This window comes from Amaranthus tricolor, chromosome 6 (genome assembly GCF_026212465.1).
Source record: "Amaranthus tricolor cultivar Red isolate AtriRed21 chromosome 6, ASM2621246v1, whole genome shotgun sequence".
In the NCBI taxonomy this organism is placed as follows: Eukaryota; Viridiplantae; Streptophyta; class Magnoliopsida; order Caryophyllales; family Amaranthaceae; genus Amaranthus; species Amaranthus tricolor.
This window is the reverse complement of record NC_080052.1, coordinates 19,882,538-19,897,537: the sequence shown is the minus strand read 5'-3', so window position 1 is coordinate 19,897,537 and position 15,000 is coordinate 19,882,538. Positions and strand designations below refer to the sequence as shown.

The 15,000-nt window shown below is 26.1% G+C and overlaps 1 protein-coding gene and 1 non-coding gene across 3 annotated transcripts in view; one reads left to right on the top strand and one right to left on the bottom strand.

The window, feature by feature from the left end:
- The window catches only part of LOC130814806 (oxysterol-binding protein-related protein 4B-like), a 988,965-nt gene that overhangs the window by 90,959 nt on the left and 883,006 nt on the right, over nt 1–15,000 (top strand). The gene's annotated exons all lie outside the window — the stretch shown is intronic.
- LOC130816741 (U5 spliceosomal RNA) lies at nt 3,613–3,728 on the bottom strand. The gene has a single exon (XR_009043281.1). It is a non-coding gene; the product is annotated as a U5 spliceosomal RNA (small nuclear RNA).

The window sequence follows — 15,000 nt, the reverse complement described above, 5'->3', positions numbered from 1 at the left end:
AGGATTAAGTTTAGGATTAGGTGATAGATTCAACAAAAAGTCGCACTCCATCGCTACTCAATTTATTACTTCATTGTTTAACACCTCTAATCTTAAAGGCTTTGATTATATAATTTTGATATATTTTTATTTTAACAATATCCTTGTAAAAAAAATTATATTCCCTCCACCCAATAAAAGTGTCATAATTCTCAAAGCTAAAAAAATTAAAAGAACAATATCTCTTAATTTTCTTAATTAATTTTAGCATATTCATATTTTATATATATATATATATATATATATATATATATATATATATATATATATATATATATATATATATATATATATATATATATAGAAGTTTCAGTGCGAACTGTGCTTAAGTGTGAACTGTGCGAACCTTATTATTTTTCAAACCTGAAAATCAAGGAAAAAAATAATAATATGATTTTGCCAAAAAATAAAAGATTCGCACAGTTCACACTTTGCACTTGGATTCATAAATGTTTCAGACGACTCTATATATATTAATAATTGGAAAGTATATAAATACCGCTTTTATTATTGTAAAACATCTAAAGGATCGGATTTTCATAAACCAATATATAAATTTATATTACACATGATAATTACCAATTTAAATAAAAAATTAATTTTTACTGACAAATTGATTTGTAATGATTAAAATTTATTTATAATGACTAAAACTGTTTTACAGATTAAAATTTTTTTTACAAACTTATTTCATTGATTGTCCTGATTTACCACTAAAAATTAATTTTTACTTATTTTTACAACTTATTGATTTATTTACGGTAAACTAGGATTTGTAAAACCATAATTTCCATCTACCTTAATAATACAATCCACTTGCGGTTCATAAGGTTGTTGGTATTAACAGAGAGAATAGTTAAAAAAAATGGGTGTATATTTAGTAGGAAAATCACTTGATAAGTTTAATTTTATGTTTATATTTAACTTCATTAATTATCTCATTTTCTTCTCAAAACTCATAGTAACGCATTAAAAATATGATATTATGTGGTAACGAAAAATCATACATTATATTAAGAAGTTTTAAAATTTCAAGTGTCACAACTAAAGCGAGTTTGCCAAATGAAATTTATTTATTGGCTAAAGAAAAATGATATGGCATTTATTCTTGACCAATATCTCTTATTATTAAAGTATTTCTACAATAATACACTGCATAATACATTATTGTCAATTTTCAAAATAACAGAGTTAATTTATATAAAACTGTCAAATTGAATATTTCTACAACATAACATATTTGGCTTTATTTTTTAGGAAAATTTACCCAGAATAATCCAACCTATTCAAGATTTTCCTACAATAATCCCAACTATCGATTAACCATGAATAATCCGAACTTAGGAGGGTCTTTGCCTTGGGTACACCCGGGTGACCTGCTACCTATTGTAGCAAGTCATTTTGAATATAAAAAAAAGATAAATATTTTAAAAAATGGAAAATTTACCCAGAATAATCCAACCTATTTACGATTTTCCTACAATAATCCCAACTATTGACTAAATGCCAGAAAATTACCTGTTGCACCGGTAAAAACAAGAGCAACAACAGCACAGGTTAAGTGAGTCAATAGTTGGGATTATTCATGGTTAATCGATAGTTGGAATTATTGTAGGAAAATCGTGAATAAGTTGGATTATTCTGGGTAAATTTTCCTATTTTTTAATATTATATGTGTCAATTCTAAAAAAATCGTCCATTGTTCACACTAATTATGATCTAAATTTCAATAACATGAGAAAATGTACATTACAATCATTCAAATTAACACAATTTTGTAAAAGCCAATGCATCATAGTGTCGCTACTCAATAGTTATGCACTAATGCCACCAACACAATATCCCAATTATAATTTTTTTTGCACTTAGTTCATTAGGGTTAAATTGAGTTGGATTAATTGTTATATGATAATGGGAGGAAGCAACGGAGAAAAAGGTGTATTTTTAATTCATTAATGTGGGATAAACTATCGCAACACTCCGAGGTAAACCCTTATCACGTATGAGAATAATCAATTAGGTTAGGAAATAGAAAGACCCTTATTTTTGGACCTGTCATTCAGTTATTAATCGAACCTTGATTGAATGCCATGTTAAATTAATATGGACTTATTGTCAACGCCAGCATCTAATCGAAAAAACATGATGTGCATGCACTTCATAAGTCAATATGAGATATTATCCAAAAACCATATGACAATCGGAAGAAGGACTACAATGGCTTATAAAGTATGCACACCATGTTCAAAAAATTACCTAGAATAATCCAACCTTATCATGATTTTCCTATAATAATCTCACCTATTGATTAACCAAGGATGACATGCTATAGTAGGTGATTTAACAAAAAGGTAAACTGAAAATTAATATAAAATTAGAGAAATTTTTTTAAAATTTACATAAAAGTTCTAAAAAAATTTTTAACCTTTTTTTATATTTTTGGCGACATTTTATTTTAATTTATCTTTTTATTTAAATAAATATAACTTGTTATAACAGGTTATTTACCCGAGTTTGCTGTAGACAAATACCCAATAAAATTGAAATTATTCATGATTAATCAATAAGTAGGATTATTATAGGAAAATTATAAAAAGATTGGATTATTATAGGAAATTTATCCCTATGTTTAATTCATAGATATAAGAATAACCCTAACACAAAGAAACACCATCTTGATAATAACTTAACCCAACTCAATTACTTGAACAAGATACAACAATAACGATTTGCCCTGGTCGCTTTTCAACATTCCTATATAAAAATTAGACTACACGCAGAGATGGATTTAGAATTCTATAACACCCAATAATGATCCAAAAATACCGTCTTAAGTTAACCAATATTTAGTGGTTTGAGATATCACCTTGTAACTATATGAAAAACTGTACAAGTATATTTTGTTATCTCGTTAAATAAAATCTCCAAGTCATAGCGTTCATCAGAGGTGTTCATTCGGTTGATCGGGTCGGTTTCGAACGGGTGTTATTCGGTTCGGTTGCATTTCGAATAGGTTATTTTTCGGCTGTGTCTTACAACGGGTCACACTCGGGTCGAGTCGGTTAGTCACGGTTCGGTTAGAGATCGGTTATTCAAGCTATCGGGTTAGCATCAGTTCGGTGTCAGTTGAAGTTCGTGTCGAGTGTCAATCGGTCTCGGGTTGTCATCGATTACTAATTGGTTCGATTTTTCGGGTACAGATCGGGTTCAAGCTTTATTTTTCGAGTAGTTATCGGTTACGGATAACTATTGATCGGGTCAATATCGAAATAAGTTAATAGTCAGGTTTTGAATTGATATATGCTCATTTACTTACAAAAAATAATTACCGATTGTTTTATCAGATATAGCAGATAGGGGTGTCAAACAGGTCGGGTGGGGTCATTTTCAGGTTCGGATCATATATAAATGGGTCAATAAACCCTTAACCTAAACCTGACCCATTTAATTAATGGGTCAAAAATTGAAACCCCGACCTGATCTGTAGCAAATCGGATCAACCTGCTAATGACCCATTTAACCTACTTTTTTTTAGGTCATTAAATTCATATATTTCAGGTCATTTGACCCATTTAACCTTAATTAAAGGCTTCCTCCAAAAATAAACGTATGCCACTTAATGCAGCGAGCACACGGTATTCTTTAGTAAAAGGTGAAAGAATAGTTCGCTTTGTGCTCACGGGGTGGCTGCGTAAGTTGGTATGAGATCTGTGGAAGTGATTTAAATGATTTTTCTTTTATTAGTATCTTTCATAGCCGATGTGGGACAACTTCCTTTGTTATTGTAAGTCATCTTCAACTAACAAATCCCTTAGCCGATGTGGGACAACTTTCTTTCTTATTGAAAGTCATCTTCAGCTGACAAATCCCTCAATACATGGTAATTGGTATTATCTTAGTTTTACGAAGTATTTGGCAAATGCTGATCCGTCTTAAATTTAATAAATGGGTTAAAAAGGTTTTTTATAAACAGATCAGGTCGGGTTGACCCATTTAATTAATTGGGTCAAAAATCTAAACCCAAACCCGCTAATTTCGAGTCGATTTCAGATCAGGTTAGCAGGTCGGGTCAGCTTTTGCCAGCCCTAATAGGCAGATCAATTTATTTCAATTAGTTTATATACATATATATATTATATATATATATATATATATATATATATATATATATATATATATATATATATATATATATATATATATATATATATATATATATATATATATATATATATATATATATATATATATATAATCTGTATGCAATCTCTTCTGTATAGAACTTGTATTCTTCCTTTTTTCGTATTATTAGAAAACTTAAATTGGACTTAATTTGCTAAATTTAGGTGAAAATTTGATTCGGATTTATAACAGTTCAATTTACAATCGGTTCGGGTTTGTATCAGTTCGAGTTAAAAACAGTTCGATTAATAATCGATCGGGTTTTTATCAGTTCGGGTTAAAAACAGTTCGATCTTAATCGGTTTTAGTCAGGTTAAATTCGGTTACGTGCATAATTCGGGTCGGATTTGACTCGGGTCGATCACTGTTCAGTTCGGGTAACATCGGTTACGGTTTATATGTCGGTTATAAAATTCGGTTGCAGTTCGAGTTCGATTTTGCCCTTTTCGATTATCAAACGGTTCGAGTGAAGTATCGGTTCGGGTAATTGCGGTTCGGTAAACCTAAAAAACTTACATTTTTTCGGGTCGGATAATTTTCGATTTCGGGTCGGATTTTCGAGTCGGGTTTGTTTTAAACAGCTCTAGCGCTCATCATGGAAAATATTTTGTACTTTTTTATTTTATTATTTTAATTAGTGCAACTATTTGACACGGGAGTATTAGAGTAATAAACAGACAAATGTTATTATTTTTTGGAAATTTGCAAAGAAACACCTTTTAAAACCCCTTTTTTGTAAAGAAACACCTTTTATAATTTTTTTTTGTAAAAAACACCTTTTAAGAGGCTTTTTTTTAAAATAGACACCTTAATTCAATTTCTGGTGGCTTTTGTGTGATTTCCGGCGTTGACTATGCCTGTTGATCTCAAAAAATTTAAAAAGATTAATTTTTTTTTATATTTTTATATTTTTATTATTATTATTTATTATTATTATTATTATTATTATTATTATTATTTATTATTATTATTATTATTATTATTATTATTATTATTATTATTATTTATTTTTTTTAAATTTTTTTTATTATTATAGTTATTTTTTTTTAATTTTTATTTTCAATTTTATTTTTATTATTATTATTATTATTATTATTATTATTATTATTATTATTATTATTATTATTATTATTATTATTATTTTTATTTTATTATTATTATTATTGTTATTTTATATTTTTTTTACTTTTTATTTTTATTATTTTTATTATTATTATTATTATTATTATTATTATTATTATTATTATTATTATTATTATTATTATTATTATTATTATTATTATTAATTTTTTTAAAATGTTTTTTTTATTTTTTTTTACTTTTGTTTTTATTTTTATTTTTATTTTTATTATTAATATTATTTTTTTAAAATTTTTATTTTTATTATTATTTAAAAAAAATTTTAAAAAAAAATTAATAATAATAATAATAAAATAAAATAAAAACAAAAATAAAAAAAATAATAATAAAAATTAAAAATAAAAAATATATATATAACCCGAAATAAATTATGTTATAACCCCTAAATATATACTGGTATAACAGCAAATATATTATGTTATAACGCCAAATAAATGTTGTTATAACTTCAAATATATTATGTGACTTTTCATATTACTCTTTACATGCGCGCGTCAATTTTTTTTAAGTAAACATAAATTAGATTTGGACTGGGCTTTTAAGAGCCGTCTTTAGAAAAGACGGTCTCTCAAGATAGAGCCTGTAAAGTAATTGATAGAGAGATCTTAAATACATGTAGATATATATTTTTTATTATTTCTTAAATTTGGGTTCTAAAAAAACATGACTATCAAATAGTTTAAAATCAATAATTATTATATTCTCTAATAAACTTTTGTTTTGATTCTTTATTAAATAAAAAAATAAAAAAAGTCGAGCTTAGAATTTTTTGATTTCTTTACACCAAAACATTATTTAGATTAAAATAGAGTAAAAATCTACGTTAATTGTTATATTAGCTAGCTTTTTTAGAGAATCAATATTGAGTCTATTTTCATTTGAAATAAATATCGCTTTTCCAAATTAGATCCTAAATCTGACTCTCACTTAACTATTTCATTTCCTTAATCTATCATCTACTTAAAATTTAAAAAAAAAAAAACATTTTCTTCTAAATTGGCATGAAAAATATACTTAAATTAGCAAGTGTGGTGTTGTTATTCTAATATTTCTCAAAAGTTTTCTAGATGGTAGAACTTAATTAATAATACAAAGTTTAACATAGGTTATATTATCCATGTATAATGAATCCCACGAAACAAAGCGTATCCTTATACACTATGATGCCAAACCTTGAAAAAAGAAACAAATTAAAGATACACAAAGGGATAATAATTTAGAGCACTTTGGAAGAACAAATTAGATTTCATGAAAATCTTAATCTTTTAATTCATAGTGCATTTCCAACTAAGGAATCAATAATGTAGTGTCAAGGCCGGCCCTTGGTAAGGGTAAAAAAGGCCTGTGACCAGGATTCACGAAAAAAGTAGATAATTTTTGTCTTCATATCATCGAATTTGAGACCTTGTGTAATTAATGTGAATTTAACCAAGTTAAAGTGTTAATAATGATAATTGTTATCTTATTTACAATATTATTGAATTATAAAGCGGATAATTAGAGTTCATAAATTATTTTTCGCCCCGCGCTCATAAACTCTCAGGGCCGACCCTATATAGTGTCACATAATTAAATATGGTATATATTCATCTTTTGATTTTACTCTATTATGTTTCATGCACCACTTGAGTCCCAAAATAATATTCCAATTAGTCATTTTGTATTGATAACTTGATTGGGATAAGCTAACTAATTGTTTTTTTACTCACTTTTGATACCTTAACTTATTTGATCCTACCACTTTGCCTTTGGTTGAATGTGAGTGGAGATGGGAAAAAGACTCTCCCTTGTCATCAACCAATACATATTATTGAGTGCCTATTCCACCATTTGAATTATAGAAGAAAGGCATGTTATAAAAAGGTGCCTGGTTTTTATATTTCACCTTTTATTCAATTTGTATAGACGTTAGCGTTTTCGACACGTGTCTTCTATTATTACTTTAAAGAATTGCAATAAATATTACTATAATCGTGATTTTAGTTGCAAAATTAATTAAATAAATTTACTGTTCAACAATGAGTTCCATTTACTAATTTGTAAAAAATAAGATATGATCTTATATTAAATTTAATCATTAGTTAAATTTGTATTCTCGTTAATTATTTGAATATTCTTTTTAGGGAGATGCAAGTGTATACTATATTGGTTTTAATATATAATAGATTGTTTTTAATAATGTTTATCAAATATAATACATCACTATATTATATATGAATTCAAATAGATTTATCGGATGTAGTAGAGAATAACCAATAGATCATAAGCTTGAGTACATATTCAATTAATCTTGCTTCATTTTTTTTTCCTTAATTAAATATTTTTAGTTGATTTATGATACTTTAATTCATATGATGAAATGTTGTTAGGATACATTTTACGTGGGGCATTAGGAATATTTTTGACTTACTTTCAACAGCAAACTAGCTAATTAATAAATATTAATTAGCTAGTTTGCTGTTGAAAGTAAGTCAAAAATACTCCTAATGCCCCATGTAAAATATTTCCCAACAATTTAAATAATAATTAAAAAAGGCTAATGAATAATGCTTAATAATAATAAATATATACCCCATAAAAAATAAATTCTATCAAAAAAATTAATAAAAATTAAATAATAAGTGGTATTTAACAACTTAATTAATAGGTATTGGTAATTAATAATTAATATTTTAAAAATATAATTAGTCCTAATATTCAACGTTTAACAATTAACAATGTGTTAATTGTATTTTTTTTTTAATCAATGTGTTAATTAAGTATTGATGATTAGTATTTTAAAAATTCCACTTAATAAATAATAATTTAATTGATTAACTTAATTAATAATTAGTAGTTTAAACTTACTAATTAAATAGTTATTTTTATTTTATAACCAATATTCGACGAACTAATAAAATATATACTATCAATTAATTATAATTATTATCGTTGAACTGTTAATGAAAATATTGTTAACAAATATATGCTCTAGGGGAAGTATTAACTAATATGAGTAAGTAATAATATACTCCATTCGTTTTTTTTGTTTGTCTACTTTAACTTTTTCCACTTTGGGAGTAAACAATTTAAATTTGATTTTTGAAGTATATGTTGAAGTCAAATTATATTCATGTAGGATCTTGTTAGTTTCGCCTTAATGCAAATAATTTAAATATATAACTTTTACAGTTTTTTATAATACTTACTAAGAGATATCGAGACTCAAAATTTACTTTAAAATACGTGCAAAAAGTAAAATGGACAAACAAAACTAAACAAACGGACTAATTAATACTATAAATTATCAAAATCGAATTTTTGAACTATTAAATATTTTCTTATTAAAGGTCATTTTGAATTGTGACGGTTATAACCACTAATTAATTATCCAAGACTTTTGTTTGAAACTACAATTAAAGCGTAGAATAACTAATCAAACTAATATTAAAAAATAAGTTTTAGAGAACCATAATTTATCTTTTTTGATTAATCTTTCTTTTAATCTCATACTTATATTTTACGTCTCTTTTAATTTCATCTACTTAATTTATTCAATCTATTTACTTAATATAAAATATCCACCTTTTACTTAAAAAAAACACTCAATTTTTTTTTATAACACTTCATAACGATGAAGTAGTATATACCTAACCAAAGAATACTCCAATTTTTATTTATTTATTTATTTATTTTTTTTATGAATTCCCGTACCAGTTTATTTGTTTTAAAAAAATTGATATGGAGTAGCTTTTGCCAAACTTTTGAGGTAAAGAGGTTGTAAACTAAAACCGGCAGCTCGAAACGAAATGCAGCCTCCATCTCCAGAATGCCATAACTTTCAACTTTAGTGACGATAGACACCATACACCAAACCTATTTTAGATTTATAGCTTTAACAAGTGAAGCATCTTATCAGTTAGAGACGCCATGATTATTTTTGCTTAATATTCAACAATGTTTTTTGGCATAAATATAAATATGTAGTATTTAAAATATAAACCCAAAATATTTAATTTCTAAATTCATCAATACACATCCAATATAATAACAAGTAAAAAATTATGTATAATTATTCTCGTTAAATTCTCATATTTTAAAATTGACTTACAATTATAGTACTAATAACGGGCAGAGATTAATAAAGTAATTATAGGTTAATATAATTGGTGTGAATTGTATTGATGGTATAAAACAGGTTACAATATAATATTAATAATAATTATTTGGAAAAATGATCTAGAATAATTCAACCTTTTTCATGATTTTCCAACAACAATCCTATCTATTGATTAACCATGAATAATCTCAATTTTAGGGGTATTTTCTTATAGTAAACTTGGGTAACCCGATGACCTGCTATAGTAGGTTAATCACTAAAAAATTAAACGGAATATTAATGTAAAATTAGAGAATTTTTTTTAAAAAATAATTAAAAAAATTAAATAATATTATTTAAACATTTTTTCAACATTTTATTTTAATTTATCTTGTTTTTTTAAAAATAAAACTGTAAGTCATCAGATTACCTGGTTTACTCTAGAAAAATACCCTCAGAAGTTGAGATTTTTCATAGTTAATCAATACGTGGGATTATTATAGGAAAATCATGAAAATATTTGATTATTAGAGAAAATGGGAGATGGTATAGTGAGAGTGTGAGACCGATTTTTGAGATTAGCATTTTTATTTTTAGAATTTACTTAATTTTTAACCTTTTAAATTTATTGGGAAAAACATCGATTCATTACAAATAATTTTAATTCCTGGTTTCGGTCTGGTTCTAAGGAACCGTTGGGCCGGGTGAACCGGTTCTGTCCGGTTTGAGATTTGGGGGCGGTTCTTTGGAATTGGTGGTTCGGGCCGGGTGAACTGGTTCGCAGTTCTTTAGTCTGATTATGGCGGTTTTTTCGGCTGTTTCACGGTTCGACAACTTTTTTCTCGGCGCTTTAACGGTTTTGCGGTTCTGGTCGATTTGAAACCTTTCGTGGACGAATCCGATTCTGAGACGGTTTCAAAAGGTTTGGGATCCGTTTTGTTCCAAATAATCCGCTCCGTGGCCATCACTACTAATAAGGAGCATAAAACTAAGTCTATAATATAGAGGGCCGACCTTTTTTGCGAGAAGTAAAGATTATTCTCTAGAGGAGAGACCAAAAGAAAAATTGATGTTTGTAATGAAATTCTTACACAAAGATGCTTGGGGGATCAAATGCCAGACGAACCCATAATACAATATAATATAATATTAATAATTTTAGTGAAAATGAAAAATGACGTACATAACATAAGTAGTCTTAATAAATGGTTGACTTTTATTGATTGTATTTTTTTACATATTATTTATTAATTTATTTTTATTTTGTAATCGATAAATTTCCCTTATTTAACCTAATAGTTGTATTTGAAGCATTATCAAATGCATAATAATATTATATGACTTTTATTGATTATTACATTGAGATAAAACACTAGTAATAATTATTTTTTTTTATTTGTTATTCTTATTTACTTTTTGCATATTACAATGAAAACTTAAAAGGTTAGATAATTTTTATTGTGAGTTTTTTTAAAAATTCTAAAAAGTTGATATTTAGAAAGTATATATTGAGATGAATATCTATCAAGATCTCACATGAATAAGTTTTTTCATATAGATCGATGAAAAATCACAACCAAAGTGTTACATAAAATTCGTAAATTCTATTTGAGAAAAATATATGAAAAAGAAGGGAGTAGTCTATAAAATATACTTGTTCAAATCTTAATATCTTTGACTAAATTATGATTAAAAATTGTAAAAATTTGATATTAATGATCTTTGTATTGAGACGATGCAAAAAAATCTCACCTAACTATGTTCTAACATATAGATTAAGAATAAAATATTAATTAAAAGTGATTGGTTGATAGTGCTAAAAAAACAAATAAGACAACTAAATTGAAATAAATTGAATAGGATGAAGTATATAATGTAGTTTATAAGACTTGTCAAATTGAGAGAAAATGTAAAGGAATGATTGGATGATTAATCTATGTTTTGAGTTACTTTAATTTTGTACTATAGCTGACCAAAGTACTACTGACTGATTAAAATAAATTTATATTAATAAAAAATTCTGTATTCTTAATGAATTAATTTATCAATTGAACATAATATTAATAATTGATTATAAGAGAATAACCATTAGCTACTTTAGTATTCCCATTAAATCAGAGTATAATATTAATATACTTGGCTTTAAACATTTATAAGAATGTTAATTTTTTTTATTTATATTTAAACGTATGTATGCATATTCAATAGTTATTTATCACGCTTGCCGTTATTATGTTGTTCTAAAAATTTTATATTGATTATTATAATTTATTGAAAATATTAAAATTTGATAATGATAATATGTAATTAGAACTTTCATTAAAAAATTTATAAATACCTAATTTCATTTTACAAATTTCGTGTTGTACGGATTTCCAAATAACTAAAATTTATGAATCCAATTATATATGAGCTAGTATTTGATTGAAATGTGTCTCTTCAAGAAGCAAAAAAGTATATTTTATCAAATCCAAAAGTGGAGCATAGTATTTTTGAAATACGTATAAACAAGAATTAAAATTAGTTTGAGCAGTGAGTGGAAATGTGACAATTTTAATTTACTAAAGAAGGTAGAATATATTAGTATTTACACATATGATCCTTCTAAGTTAGGTTTACATAGCCATCATCATAATCTTTAGAATCAAATGGAAATAAGATGTTTTTATATGACACTATGAAGAATTATACTCTAATATTCTTTTACTAAATTTATTTCTTTTTTCACAACTACAGAATTCTGATAAGGGCGAAGAATGAATAAAAAAATTACAGATAATAAGAAAATTTTCAACAACTAAGCAACCTATAGTTCTCTAAAGCTTATATTAATAACAAAGGTAATAAGTTATAATCTTACGATAAACTTGTAAATTTTTGTCTAAATAAACTATTTAAATCCAATTTCATCAGAACTAATTATATTGAACTATATATAATTAATTATATGTAAACTGTCTTATCCCACATAAAATAAAGAGAGAAAGTATATACCTATTTATATTTAACAAGTAACTCCTATTATTACCAATTGATTTTAGTAGTAAATTATTTTTAGACGTATAAGTAGGTTACGTTACATATATACTTTTTAATTGGTTTACTAAGACCAATTCTTTAATCCTAACAAATTTTAATAAAAATAAATTGGAAAAAATAAACTTGTCATCGCATTAAAATAATTGGTAAAGCTTTCAACTAGATTTGCAAACAAGAAAAAAAAACAAATCTATCACCACTGACCACTACTTAAGACAAGAAGATGGCCGGATGTTGGAATGAGGAAGAAAAAGGACTTCACATATAAGAATATGTCTTTTGGTGTGCAATGATGGATCTTCTTGACTAAACCCTAGCACCCTTTGTGAACAATATACTATTGTTTTACATGTATAGTAACAAACTTGACACCTTTTGTTTTTTGAAATGATAACAAACTTGACTATTTTAGACCTACCTAATATGGAAAGACATGCATTTATAATTGTGTACAAGTACAAATAATATATTATAATACTCTGTATCTATCGTGATTTTTGTCACAAGTACACCCTGTGAAAATCGAGAAATGATAGAAAGTGGGTAAAAAAGTTTGATATATGGGAGAAGTGGGAGAATTTGTGGATAAGATGAAAATATAACCTATTTGTCTAGATGGGGATTAATAAAAGAGAGTGGATCAAGGTCAAAAATACAATAATAATAACATTTACTGCAATAGTTCAATGTAATTAGTGGCAAATAGGGTTTAGAAGGATCAGATTTATGCAATTTCACATATATTAATAATAAAACTAACAAAAAAGGTGTACAACTTCACATAAATTAATATTGAGTAAATATGTTATTTTAGTTCATTATAATTTGAAACCAAAGAATTATAAATTATGGCCGAAAATAAAAATATAGTAAATCTTATAACATGGAACAAATTAAAAAGTTTAGCAAAAACCATGAGATTGAGGGAGTACTTCCATTTAGAATCAAATCTTTTCGCAATCAAACCAGGAACTATTTTTCTTGCCTTCTCATTCTCTTGATCCACATTTATTAAAAATAAAAAATACTATGCTTCTGTTGATAACGCACGAGAAATCAAGAAATTAATATATTTAAAAAATGGTGAACTTAAAATAATAAGCATAAATTATAGTAGTCCCACAAAAAGGAAAGATTAATAACCTGATCTTTTTCAAAACTAAATTGATCAATTGAAGTCATTGAGTAAAACAAAAGTCAAGTGGACAAAACTATCAGTTTTTAATAAACCTTTCTTAAGATTATAACATGCTTATTCATGCAAAAGTAATTACTTTTTTTTTTATCTATTGTGATTATAATATTTTCCTTAAAGTTATCAAACAGAAATATATAATGTAACAATCTAACGTGGAACCATAATTTTTGGGTCTTAGATGAAAAATAAAAAAAGTCTTTATATAAGTAAAGTTTCGGTTATTTTTTCTCCAATTATATAGTTCAGTAGTCATGAGCTTAAATGAGAAATCTAATGCTGCAAGTTCGATTCATATTGCTAGAAGCTACTTATGAAAATACAAATTTTAATTATAATATTAATTCAATTTAGACCCTTTTCTGAATTGAACCCTAAACAGTTACACCTAAAAACTACACTCAAAAATTTGACGAAGAGAGATAAAATAAGCTTTGAATAATGTAATTAAAGCAAATAAAGTGAATAACTAACTTAATAACGCATTCCTTATTAAAGATAGCTCCCAATGGTTTAGTTATTTTGATGGAAATTGGAATATACTTGAATATTCCAACAAAATGTCATGTCATATTTTAAAAAAAGAAAATAGATTATGGGAAACTTGAAGGATTTTTATTGGACATAGATATTTAGAGAAGTGAAACCAATATTGGATTTGCACCCAAACTTAGAAGTGTCCTTTCACCTTTGAAACAGTAAATTTTACGGCTGTACTTTGACTTCACCAAAGGTCATTAGCCTTGATATGAAGTATGAGTGAGCCTTCGACTTTTTCATTTTTCTATAATTATATGATAGATGATTGCTTTTTAACTATTACAATAATGATCAAATTGATTATTCAAACAACAAAAATCATTAAATAATCATATTATTGATCCATCCTTGATCCCACTATGATTAATATTGTCGTCTTTGACAATTTTTGGGTAAAAATCATCAAATCATTAACCTTTAATTTTATCTCCACTCATGCATGATTTGGTTTCTAAACCCTAAAATGTTTGTAACTAATTAAAATATTTTGTGAAAACGTAATTCATTGTTGCGTTAAAACACAATGTTTTGATGAGATTTGAGAAAAAAAATATTGCAAATACGAGGACTCATATTTGACGATGCACGCAGAGTTTTTTACCAACTCATTGCATATTATCCATGGGGGGATTCTATAGGGGTATAGATAGGCACATGCCCGTAGGTAGAAAAAAAGTTAAATATTTAAGTGATTCCTTGACAAAACCGTTTCCTTTCCTTCTCAATTCTCATTCGGAAAATCGACAAACATGCCACTGCCCACATCCAAGTGAATAGAGATTCACTA